This window comes from Scyliorhinus torazame, chromosome 3 (assembly GCF_047496885.1).
Source record: "Scyliorhinus torazame isolate Kashiwa2021f chromosome 3, sScyTor2.1, whole genome shotgun sequence".
Taxonomy (NCBI): Eukaryota; Metazoa; Chordata; class Chondrichthyes; order Carcharhiniformes; family Scyliorhinidae; genus Scyliorhinus; species Scyliorhinus torazame.
The window spans coordinates 347,360,550-347,373,430 of NC_092709.1; positions in this window are offsets into that span (position 1 = coordinate 347,360,550).

A 12,881-nucleotide genomic window follows, 5' to 3' on the forward strand; every position below is an offset into this window, starting at 1 on the left:
CTGCAACCTCGTTTTAGTAGTTATTGATCGTGCATCAATTTAATAAGCTAGATTTAAGTAGAAGGGATGGACCTCCGAATCAAGCCGGAGTGTCTGCAACTCAGTCCCCACGCGGCGAACTCAGCGGCGATCTTTAAGCACTGGCTGGTGTGTTTTAAAGGCTACCTGGAGACGGCTGAAGGCACACCCTCGGGGAGCAGAAACTGCACGTCCTGCACTCAAGGGTAAGCCCAGAGATCTACACCCTCATCGAGGAGGCGGAAGACTTTGATGCAGCAATCGAACTTTTAAAAGGAAATTATATTCGCCCAGTAAACCATGTCTACGCTCGTCACCTGCTTGCAACAAGACGGCAAACCCCCGGGGAATCGTTGGAGTATTCTACCACACGCTACTGGTGCTGGGCAGAAGCTGTGGCTGCCCGCAAGTTTCGGCGAGCGAGCACACGGAACTCCTCGTCCGGGATGCCTTTGTAGCAGGTATGAGTTCTTCACTAATCCGCCAGCGTCTTTAAGAAAAAGACACCCTTGGACTTAGGGAGGCACGGGCCCTTGCAGGTCCATGGACGTGGCCTCCAGGAACACATGAGCCTACGTGCCCAACTGCGCGGCGGCCCCCTGGGAAGCGTGGAATCCCGCAGCGGCCGACCCATGGACCTTCCCCGTTTCCCCGCAGGCCTGCGCTGTAAGGAGGCCTGCCAACCCCGATGGGCCCCGCGGTTTCTTTTGTGGGCAGGCAAAGCACCCCCGCCAGCGCTGCCTGGCCCGCACATCCACCTGCAAGGGATGCGGCAAAAAGGGCCATTACGTGTGGGTCTGTCAGGCACGAGCGGTGGCCGCGGTCTCCAGCAGCGACTCCGGACCGCCACATCAAACTTCTCCACGGGCCCCATGCGGCCAGCGGTCGTGCGGACCCCGGGCGTCGCCATCTTGTCCCTTGGACACCACGCTGGAAGGATGTACGCCACCATTTTGTGCATCCCGGGCCACCTGTGCGACCAATGGGAGACGCCATCTTGGATGAACCCCCAAGACCCCAGCTCGGCCGACCACGCACTGCCTGAACAAAATCCACAACTGCTGCGTCCGGCCTCGGTGACTCTGGACCAAACTCGACCTCGAACACTCTCAACAGCAACGACGACTGTCTTCGTCAACGGCCACGAGACATCCTGCCTGAGCGACTCTGGGAGCACAGAGAGCTTTATACAACCCAATACGGTAAGGCGCTGTTCCCTTCTTATCCACCCTGTTAATCAAAGAATCTCACTGGCCTCCGGTTCCCATTCAGTGGAGTTCTTTGTTCTTTGTTCTATAAAGGGGTTTTGTGTAGCAAACCTCACAGTCCAGGGAAGAGAATTCAAAAATTTCCGCCTCTACGTCCTTCCCCACCTATGCGCGGCTACACTCCTGGGTTTAGACTTTCAGTGTAACCTGCAAAGTCTGACCTCACAATTCGGCGGCCCTATACCCCCTTTACTGTCTGCGGCCTCGCGACCCTTAAGGTCGACCCGCCTTCCCTGTTTGCGAACCTCACCCCAGATTGCAAACCCGTCGCCACCAGGAGCAGACGCTACAGTGCCCAGGACCGGATCTTTATTAGGTCAGAGGTCCAAAGGCTACTGAGGGAAGGGGTCATTGAAGCCAGTAACAGCCCCTGGAGAGCTCAAGTAGTGGTGGTAAAGACCGGGGAGAAGCATAGGATGGTCATCGACTACAGTCAGATCATCAACAGGTTTACGCAGCTGGACGCGTACCCTCTCCCCCGCATATCCGACCTGGTAAACAGGATCGCGCATTACAAGGTCTTCTCCACGGGGGATCTCAAGTCCGCCTACCACCAAGTCCAGCTCCCCATCTGCACTAGTGACCGCAAATACACTGCTATCGAGGCAGACGGGCGGCTCTATCACTTCTTAAGGGTTCCCTTCTGTGTCACTAACGGGGTCTCGGTCTTCCAGCGCAAGATGGACCGAATAGTCGACCAGTACGGTTTACGGGCAACGTTCCCGTATCTCGATAATGTCACCATCTGCGGCCACGGCCAGCAGGACCACGACACCAACCTCTGAAAATTCCTCCAGACCGCAAAAATCCTTACCCTAACATACAACAAGGATAAATGCGTGTTTAGCACCGACCACCTAGCCATCCTCGGCTATTAGTGCGAAATGGAGTTATAGGCCCTGACCCTGAACGCATGCGCCCCCTTATGGAGTTCCCCCTCCCTCACTGCCCCAAGGCCCTGAAGCGCTGCCTAGGGTTTTTCAGTTACTACGTGGATCCCCAACTATGCAGACAAAGCCCATCCCCTGATCCAATCCACAACTTTCCCCCTGTCGATAGAGGCCCGCCAGGCCTTCAGCCGCCTCAAAGCAGACATTGCAAAGGCCATGATGCACACCATCGACGAGTCCCTCCCCTTCCAGGTCGAGAGCGATGCGTCCGACGTAGCTCTGGCGGCTACCCTTAACCAAGCGGGCAGACCCGTGGCCTTCTTCTCCCGTACCCTCCATGCTTCCGAAATTCGCCAGTCCTCAGTCGAGAAGGAGGCCCAGGCCATAGTAGAAGCTGTGAGACATTGGAGGCATTACCTGGCCGGCAGGGGATTCACTCTCCTCATTGACCGACGGTCGGTTGCTTTCATGTTCGATAATGCACAGCGGGGCAAGATAAAGAACGACAAGATCTTGCGGTGGAGGATCGAACTCTCCACATACACTACGAGTTCTTTTACCGTCCCGGGAAGCTAAATGAGAATCCTGATGCCCTGTCCCGTGACACATGTGCCACCGCACAAGTGGACCGCCTCTGAGCTTTTTCCATTTCGTTAAGACCCGCAACTTGCCCTACTCCATTGAGGAGGTCAGGACAGCCACCAGGGACTGCCAAATTTGCGCAGAGTGCAAACCGCACTTCTACAGGCCAGAGAAAGCACACCTGATTAAGGCTTCCCCTCCCTTTGAACGCCTCAGCATGGATTTCAAAGGCCCCCTCCCCTCCACCGACCGCAACACGTACTTCCTGAACGTGATTGACGAGTACTCCCGGTTCCCATTCGCCATCCCCTGCCCCGACATGACCGCAACCACCATCATCAAGGCCCTCCATAGTATCTTTGCACTGTTCGGTTTCCCCGTGTTCATACACAGTGATAGGGGGTCCTCCTTTATGAGCGACGAACTGCGTCAATTCCTGCTCAGCAAGGGCACCGCCTCCAGCAGGATGTACAGTTATAACCCCTGGGGAAACGGACAGGTAGAGAGGGAGAACAGAATGGGCTGGAAGACCGTTCTACTGGCCCTACGGTCAAGAAGTCCTCCCGGAGGCCCTCCACTCCATCCAGTCACTGCTTTGTACGACCACCAATCAGACACCTCACAAACGTCTCCTTGCCTTTCCCAGGAAGTCCTCCTCCGGGACCTCGCTCCCGACTTGGCTGGCAACACCTGGACCCATCCTGCTCCGAAAACACGTGCGGGCGCACAAGGCGGACCCGTTGGTTGAGAGAGTCCATCTGCTACACGCTAACCCGCAATACGCCTACGTGGCGTTCCCTGACGACCGACAAGATACGGTCTCCCTAGGGGACCTGGCGCCCTCCGGAACCCCACATATATCCCAGCCACCAGTCGTCGTCGTCCCCCCGCCTCCCCCCCCCCCCCCCCCCCCCACTCCACTGCAGCACCTTACAGGAGGATCAGTCCTCCCACCGCCCTGCCTAGGCTCCCCCACCCACCGACGCCCCCTACAGTTGCCCCCTTCCCGGGTCAGCCGTTTTTCCCACCAGCGCCGTCTAGGGGTGACAAAGCTGCCATGGAGGCCGAAGCCACGCTCCCGGAGTCACAGACGCCCGAGCCTCACCGGAGTCACCACCGAGGCTCAGACGATCACAGAGGATGACCACGGCATCCAACCGACTGATTGCAATATTTTAACTGATCTGTAAATATTAAACACTGAATGTACATGTCTGCCATACTTGTAAATATTCACTAAACATTGTAAGGAGGTATCGCGATACCTCCATAACTGATCATACCATGTTCTTACATTTTGTAGTTGCTGACCACCACTCCCGCCGGACTCTTTTTTAACAGGGGGTGAATGTGGTATTATCAGGTATGACCGTACCTGAGAGGCTGAAGTACCATTGGTTAAACCTAGGGGTTTTACCATTGGCTGTAGAGTAAGGTAGCTCCGCCCCGATAGACAGGGTATAAGAACTCGTGCCGTCCCAGCAGCCCTCATTCTGTACCTGAGCTGCTGGGGAATACTTCTGGCTTATTAAAGCCTTCAGTTGTAATACAACCTGATTTTAGTAGTTATTGATTGTGCATCACCCCCATCCTGCCACAGTTTTCCCGGTGGCAGGAGGCTCCGCTCTTTTAGCATATGGCCGGATTATCCAACACCTCCCCCCTCCCCCCCGCCCACCGCCGCGTATTTCCTGGTGGAGGGAGGTGGCACTCCGTTCGCTGATGGCTGGTGTATCCAGCCACCCCCCCCCCCGCCACGTCTTTCCCGGTGGTGGGAGACGGCGCTCCGTTTGGTAACAGCCAGAATATTGAGCCCTCCCGCCGCCATGTGGGAATCATCAGCTGAGGAGATTGTGGAGGTATTGGTGATGATCTTTCAGGAATCACTGGAGGCAGAAAGGGTCCCAGAGGACTGGAAGGTGGTTAATGTAACACCAATGTTTAAGAAGGGAGGGAGGCAGAAGATGGGAAAGTATAGGCCGGTTAGCCTGACTTCGGTCATGGGTAAGATTTTAGAGTCTGTTATTAAAGATGAGATTGCGGAGTGCTTGGAAGTGCATGGTAAAATAGGACTGAGTCAGCACGGCTTTGTCAAAGGGAAGGTCATGTCTGACAAATCTGTTAGAGTTCTTTGAGGAGGTAACAAGGAAGTTAGACAAAGGAGAACCAGTGGATGTGATTTATTTAGATTTCCAGAATGCCTTTGATAAGGTGCCACACAGGAGACTGTTAAATAAGTTAAGAGCCCATGGTGTTCAGGGTAAGATCCTGGCATGGATAGAGGATTGGCTGACTGACAGAACCCAGAGAGTGGGGATAAAGGGGTCTTTTTCAGGATGGCAGCCGGTGACTAGTGGTGTGCCTCAGGGGTCTGTGCTGGGACCACAACTTTTCACAATATACATTAATGATCTGGAAGAAGGTACCGAAGGCACTGTTGCTAAGTTTGCAGATGATACAAAGATCTGTAGAGGGACAGGTAGTATTGAGGAAGCAAGGGGGTTGCAGAAGACTTGGACAGGCTAGGAGAATGGGCAATGAAGTGGCAGATGAAATACAATGTGGAAAAGTGTGAGGTTATGCACTATGGAAGGAGGAATTTAAGCATAGACTATTTTCTAAATGGGGAAATGCTTCGGAAATCAGAAGCACAAAGGGACTTGGGAGTCCTTGTTCACGATTCTCTTAAGGTTAATGTGCAGGTTCAGTCGGCAGTTAAGAAGGCAAATGCAATGTTAGCATTCATGTCGAGAGGGCTAGAATACAAGACCAGGGATGTACTTCTGAGGCTGTATCAGGCTCTGGTCAAACCCCATTTGGAATATTGTGAGCGGTTTTGGGCCCCATATCTAAGGAAGGATGTGCTGGCCAGAGGAGGTTCACAAGAATGATCCCTGGAATGAAGAACTTGTCGTATGAGGAACAGTTGAGGATTCTGGGTCATACTCATAGGAATTTAGAAGGATGAGAGGGGATCTTATGAAACTTATAGGATACTGCGAGGCCTGGATAGAGTGGATGTGGAGAGGATGTTTCCACTTGGAGGAAAAACTAGAACCAGAGGACACCATCTCAGACTGAAGGGACGATCCTTTAAAACAGAGATGAGGAGGAATTTCTTCAGCCAGAGGGTGGTGAATCTGTGGAACTCTTTGCCACAGAAGGCTGTGGAGGCCAAATCACTGAGTGTCTTTAAGACAGAGACAGATAGGTTCTTCATTAATAAGGGGATCAGGGGTTATGGGGAGAAGGCAGGAGAATGGGGATGAGAAAATATCAGCCATGATTGAATGGCGGAGCAGAATCGATGGGCTGAGTTGCCTAATTCTGCTCCTATGTCTTATGGTCTTATGGTGTGTTTCCCAGTGGCGGGAGGCGACGCTCCGTTCAATGACAGCGGGAATCTCTGGTCCCACTATGGCCAATGCGAATTCCCAATGAAGCCACCCCATACCGCCAGGAAACGCACGGGAGCTGTTGCACTGCCAATGGGACCGGAGAATCCCGCCATCAGCGATCGGCCTGGGAATTCCGGCCTAAAGCAGCGACCACACTCTGGAGCATCCTGTAGTTATGAAAGGTGCGGGGAAATGTACATTCCTTGGCTGGAATTCTCCAGCCATTGGGATTCTCTATTCCCGCGGGATTCCCGACAGCGTGGGGTGGGTTCAATGGGGAACCCCATTGACAAGCAGCGGGAAGAGAGAATGCCACCGCCAGGGAATGGAGCCTTGCGGATAATGCGTGGCTGAGGGACCAGGTAGTCCAGCCCATTATGTTTCCTTTCTTCACCTATGTAAGTTTATAAGAACATAACAAAAGAACTAGGAGCAGGAGTAGGTCATCTGGCCCCTCGAGCCTGCTCCACCATTCAATGAGATCATGGCTGATCTTTTGTGGACTCAGCTCCACTTTCCGGCCCGAATACCATAACCCTTAATCCCTTTATTCTTCAAAAAACTATCTATCTTTATCTTAAAAACATTTAATGAAGGAGCCTCTACTGCTTCACTGGGCAAGGAATTCCATAGATTCACAACCCTTTGGGTGAAGAAGTTCCTCCTAAACTCAGTCCTAAATCTACTTCCCCTTATTTTGAGGCTATGCCCCCTAGTTCTGCTTTCACCCGCCAGTGGAAACAACCTGCCCACATCTATCCTATCTATTTCCTTCATAATCTTATGTTTCTATAAGATCCCCCCTCATCCTTCTAAATTCCAACGAGTACAGTCCCAGTCTACTCAACCTCTCCTCGTAATCCAACCCCTTCAGCTCTGGGATTAACCTAGTGAATCTCCTCTGCACACCCTCCAGTGCCAGTACGTCCTTTCTCAAGTAAGGAGACCAAAACTGAACACAATACTCCAGGTGTGGTGTCACTAACACCTTATACAATTGCAGCAGAACCTCCCTAGTCTTAAATTCCATCCCTCTAGCAATGAAGGACAAAATTCCATTTGCCTTCTTAATCACCTGTTGCACCTGAAAACCAACTTTTTGCGACTCATGCACTAGCACACCCAGGTCTCTCTGCACAGCAGCATGTTTTAATATTTTATCATTTAAATAATAATCCCTTTTGCTGTTATTCCTACCAATTCCTAATTATGTGGTGAACGTATTGTACTAACCATTCACCACTGTATTACATTGTATCACGCTGTTGCCCGTGTGGGCTCCACCTATGGACCATTGTACGATATTACACGGAATGTATCATGTTGGTGCCCTTGTGGGCTCTGCCCCTGGCTCCGCCTCCTTGAGGGGAGATATAAAGAGCAGCTGCCCTGTAGGCGGCTCTCACTTGCAGTGCAGTCGCAGGCAGGCACTGTTCTAGTCGATTAAAGGCACTGTTCACTTCAACTCTCTGTTTCACGTGAATTGATGGTCGCATCAATTTAATCGACTACAACACCACAATGGAATCGGCCCTCAAACCTGACCGACTGGAACTCGACCGGCAGGCCGCTGAAGCCAAAGGGATTTTTTCGCACTGGCTCAGCTGTTTCGAGGCCTACCTCGCCACCTCCTCATCGCCTTCTGTCTCTGACGATCAGAAGCTGAGCCCCCTCCACGCCCGGGTGAGCCATCGAATCTCTGTACAACTCGAGGAAGCCTCCACATACGCGGACGCCCTCGCGATGCTGAAGCGTCTATACGTAACGCAGGTGAATGACGTGTACGCGCGGCATCTCCTCACCACTCGCCGCCAACGTCCCGGGGAATCGCTGGAGGAGTACCTACGCGACTTGAAAGTCCTCGCGCGAAGCTGCAACTACCAGGCCGTCACGGCCTCTCAACATATGGAAGTCCTCGTCCGGGATGCCTACGTGGCTGGGGTCAGGTGCAACTACGTCAGACAGCGCCTGCCCGAGAAAGGCGCACTCGACCGAGAAGAGACGGTAAAACTGGCCACCTCCCTAGAAGTAGCGTTCCAAAGCTTCAACGCATTCCCGTCTGATCACGCGACCCCCTCGTGGACCCCCGACCAGAGAGTACCCCAGGCCTGTGCCGCACGGCTGCCCGCCCAGCCCGGGGGGGCTACCCTGCTATTTCTGCGGCCAGCACCAGCACCCCAGGCAGCGCTGCCCAGCTCGGAACGTGAACTGCAGCGACTGCGGCAAAAGGGACACTTCGCTAAAGTTTGCCTGGCCAGGTCCAAATCCTCCAAATCGCAGGCCCGACTCTCAGACTCACAGGCCCGCAGACCCCGCAGTGTGGCTGCGTGCCTGCCGGCTCCGCCCCCTCCGGACACGTCATTTGCCTCGTGTTGTCCGTTGGGGCAGCCATCTTCAACCCCGCACAACATGTGCGACCCACGGGGGCCGCCATCTTGGCTGCCGTCTCCCACACGGCCTGCCACGTGCGACTCATGGGGGCCGCCATCTTGGACGCCATGTTCCTCGCCGCCCGACACGTGCGACCGACGGGGGCCGCCACCTTGGGACCACTCCATCACCTCCAACCACGTTGGCTACCCGCAACTCGGCGCAGTCACCCTCGGCCAGTCACGACCAAAACACCTCCGGAACTCCATGATCACCACCCGGGTCAATGGGCACGAAACGCCTTGCCTGTTTGACTCCAGGAGCACGGAGAGTTTCATTCACCCAGACACGGTCAGGCGCTGCTCGCTCCAAATCCTCCCCGTACTTCAAACTGGAGAGCTCAGGCGGTGGTTGTCAGGGTCGGGGAAAAGAACCGGATGGTTGTAGATTACAGTCAAACCATAAACCGGTACACTCACCTCGATGCGTACCCCGTCCCCCGGATAGCGGACATGGTTAACCAGATCGCACACTACCGGGTGTTCCCCACGGTGGATCTGAAGTCCGCATACCACCAGCTCCCAATCCGTCCTGAAGATCGCCACTACACGGTGTTTTCCGCACAACCAGACTAGCCATCCTCAGCTACATCGTGGAAAACGGAGTTCTAGGGCCCGACCCCGACCGTATGTACCCCCTCCTGCAACTCCCCCTCCCCAATGCCCCAAGGCCCTGAAAAGATGCCTCGGGACACTCCTCAGTCGAAAAAGAAGCCCAGGCCATCATGGAAGCTGTGCGGCACTGGAGGCACTACCTCGCTGGTAGGAGATTTAACTTTGTCACTGACCAATGGTCGGTTGCCTTCATATTCAACAATACACAGCGGGGCAAGATCAAGAACGATAAGATCTTGAGGTGGAGGATCGAACTCTCCACCTATAATTACGATATAGTCTATCATCCTGGGAAGCTCAACGAGCACCCAGATGCCCTGTCCCGCAGCACGTGTACCAGCGGGCAAGATGACCGACTACGGGCTATCCATGATGACCTCTGCCACCCGGGGGTCACCCGGCTTCTCCACTACATCAAGGCCCGCAACCTGCCCTACTCCACCGAGGAGGTCAGAGCCATGACCAGGGACTGCCCGATCTGTGCGGAGTCTCAGCCGCACTTCTATCGACCGGATAAGGCCCACCTGGTGAAGGCATCCCGGCCCTTTGAGCGCCCCTGACTTCCACCCCCTTGAGGGGAGGTATAAAGAGCAACTGCCCTGTAGGCGGCTCTCACTAGCAGAGCAGTCGCAGGCAGGCACTGTTCTAGTCGATTAAAGCCACAGTTCACTTCAACTCTCTGTCTCGCGTGAATCCATGGTCGCATTAGTTTGATGAAGGGAAACCCCCTTCCCGAGTCTTTCCCCCCTCCCCCACCCACTGCTACCTCACTGCTGCCACAGGGTTTAGTTGGATCACTGGCTGATGCTGGGCAGAAGATGGAGATTTTCAAGGCAGATTTCAGAGCTTCTATGTACAGATACATTCAGCCAGTGAAGCTTTCAGTCCGGATCAGTTCCTTGCCATTAACACCAAATTCCATCCCACATTGTGGAACCTATTTGTCTTTCCACTGGAAGTTTCATTGAAGTTACAAAAGTTCTGCGGAGGGAGGAAGGGGGATGGGGGTTGCCAGGGAGGGATACCATTGGCCCTGGTTCCCACCCCTGCCCGTACTTTCGGATCAACTAGATCATTTCACGGACTGGACGGGCCATAATTGGCTGCCCGACATGGAGTTGCTTTGAGAATGCAACCTCACCCGTGTACATTCGACATTCACGACATTGACTTGCACTCACGCCAAGCACGAAATTCAGACAGATGAATCCGTTGAGATTTTACAACAATCCATCCCTTGCCTGGTCACTTACTCGCCTTTGTTCCCCCACTTTTAATTATGAATCGTATTTTAATTCCACAGCTCTTACTCTTGCCTCCAGATTATGAGTCCAGACCTGTGCATTCTTCTCCCAGTAACACAATGAGGTAGTCACCACTGTTGTATTGTCTATACTGCATACGAGGGTATTACAGTAAGGCCCCTGTACGACAGGTACGGGGGTAGATCCCTGCCTGCTGGCTCCGCCCAGTAGGCGGAGTATAAATGTGTGTGCTCTCCGAACAGCAGCCATTTTGGCAGCAGCTGGGGAAGGCTCCACATCTCTGCGTAATAAAGCCTCGATTAATCTCTACTCTCGTCTCGTCGTCATTGATAGTGCATCACACAAAGCCCTGTGCTGCGGCTGACCCACTGGGAGAGTGGCGAGCAGACAGCTGCAAACGCCGGGGGCCTGGCCTTGTTCTCATCCTTCCCGCTGAGCAGCCGGAACTTAGAGCCTGACAGACCAGCTCTTTAAAAAAAATCCGAACTGAGAGTTCCTGGGCGGGATCCTCCGCTTTGTCGGCAACGCACTCGCGCCCGCGAATTTCCCGACAGAGTGAGGGGGCGCCCACAATGGGAAACCCCATTGGCGGGCTGCGGGGAGAATCCGCGAGCGGCCTCCACCATGAGGCATGGCGCGGCCGGGGCGGGCCGGGTGCTCTCGGCTGCCGCCCTGCCACCCCCCCCCCCCCCCCCAGCAAAACGGGGAATCGGTGGCCGTTTTGCCCCAGTTTTCCTGACGGAAAATGGCACCGTTCCCACGCCAGTGTGGGGACATAGCCCAGAATTGGAGAACCCAGCCCCACATGTCACAATGCCGCAGGTCAAATTACAGTGTGACATTATTCAATTTTGTCATCACCAAAGTCTCTTTTTAATGTTTCCAATTAAGGGGCAATTTAGCGTGGCCAGTCGGTGAGACGCACGCAGACCGGGGGAGAATGTGCAAACTCCACACGGACAGTAACCCGGGGCTGGGATCGACCCCGGGTCCTCGGTGGTGTGAGACAGCAGTGCTAACCACTGTGCCGCTGAGCTGCTCTCTCACCAAAGTATAATGGTGAAACGGTAACACATTAAATGAAAGACAGCACATTCCTTCACTTAGAAAAAGATAGAAACAGAAAATAGGAGCAGGAGTAGTCCATTCGACCCTTCGAGCCCGCTCCGCCATTCATTCTGATCATGGCTGATCATCCAACTCATTAACCTGTTCCCGCCTTCACCATATCCTTTGATCCCCTTCGCCCCAATTGCTATATCTGACTGCTTCTTGAAAACATGCAATCTTTTGACCTCAACTACTTTCTGTGGCAGTGAATTCCACAGATTCACCACTCACTGGGTGAAGAAATTTCTCCTCCTCTCTGTCGTAAATGCATGATAACATAGTGGTTAGCACAGTGGCTTCACCGCGCCAGGGTCCCAGGTTCGATTCCCGGCTTGTGTCACTGTCTGTGCGGAGTCTGCATATTCTCCCCCTGTCTGCGTATGTTTCCTCCGAGTGCTCCAGTTTCCTCCCATAAGTCCCGAAAGACGTGCTTGTTAGGTAAATTGGACATTCTGATTCTCCCTCTGTGTACTGAACAGGCGCCGGAGTGTGGCGACTAGGGGCTTTTCACAGTAACTTCATTGCAGTGTTAGTGTAAACCCACTTGTGACACTAATAAAGATTATTATTAAATGGTTCACCCCATATCCTAAGACTATGACACCTGGTCCTGGACTCCCCCACCATCTGGAACACCTTTCCTACATCTACCACCTAGTCCTGTTAGAATTTTATAGGTTTCTATGAGATTCTCCCTTCATTCTTCTCAAGTCCGGACAAAATTATCCTAACCAACTCATTCTTTCCTCATACACCAGTCCCGCCATGCCAGAAATCAGTCTGGTAAACCTTCACTGCATTCCTCTATAGCAAGAACATCCTTCCTCAGATAAGGAGATCAAAACTGCACACAATACTCCAGGTGTGGCCTCACCAAGGCCCTGTATAATTGTAGCAACATATCTCTGCTCCTATACTCGAATCCTCTCACTAACATACCATTTGCCTTCATTATCGCTTGCTGTACCTGTATGCTTACCTTCAGTGACTGGCGTACGAGGACACCCAGGTCTTGTTGCATATTCTCCACTCTTAATTCAAAGCCATTCAAATAACCAGCTTTCCTGTTTTTTGCTGTCAAAGTGGATAACTTCATATTCATCCACATTATGCATCTGCCAGACAGGATTGATTAATGATCCTCTCAGAAGGAGCGATCACAATATGGTGAAATTTAAAATACAGATGGAGGGTGAGAAGGTAAAATCAAACACTAGTGTTTTGTGCTTAAACAAAGGAGATTACAGTGGGATGAGAGAAGAGCTAGCTAAGGTAGACTGGGAGAAAATACTTTATGGCGAAACAG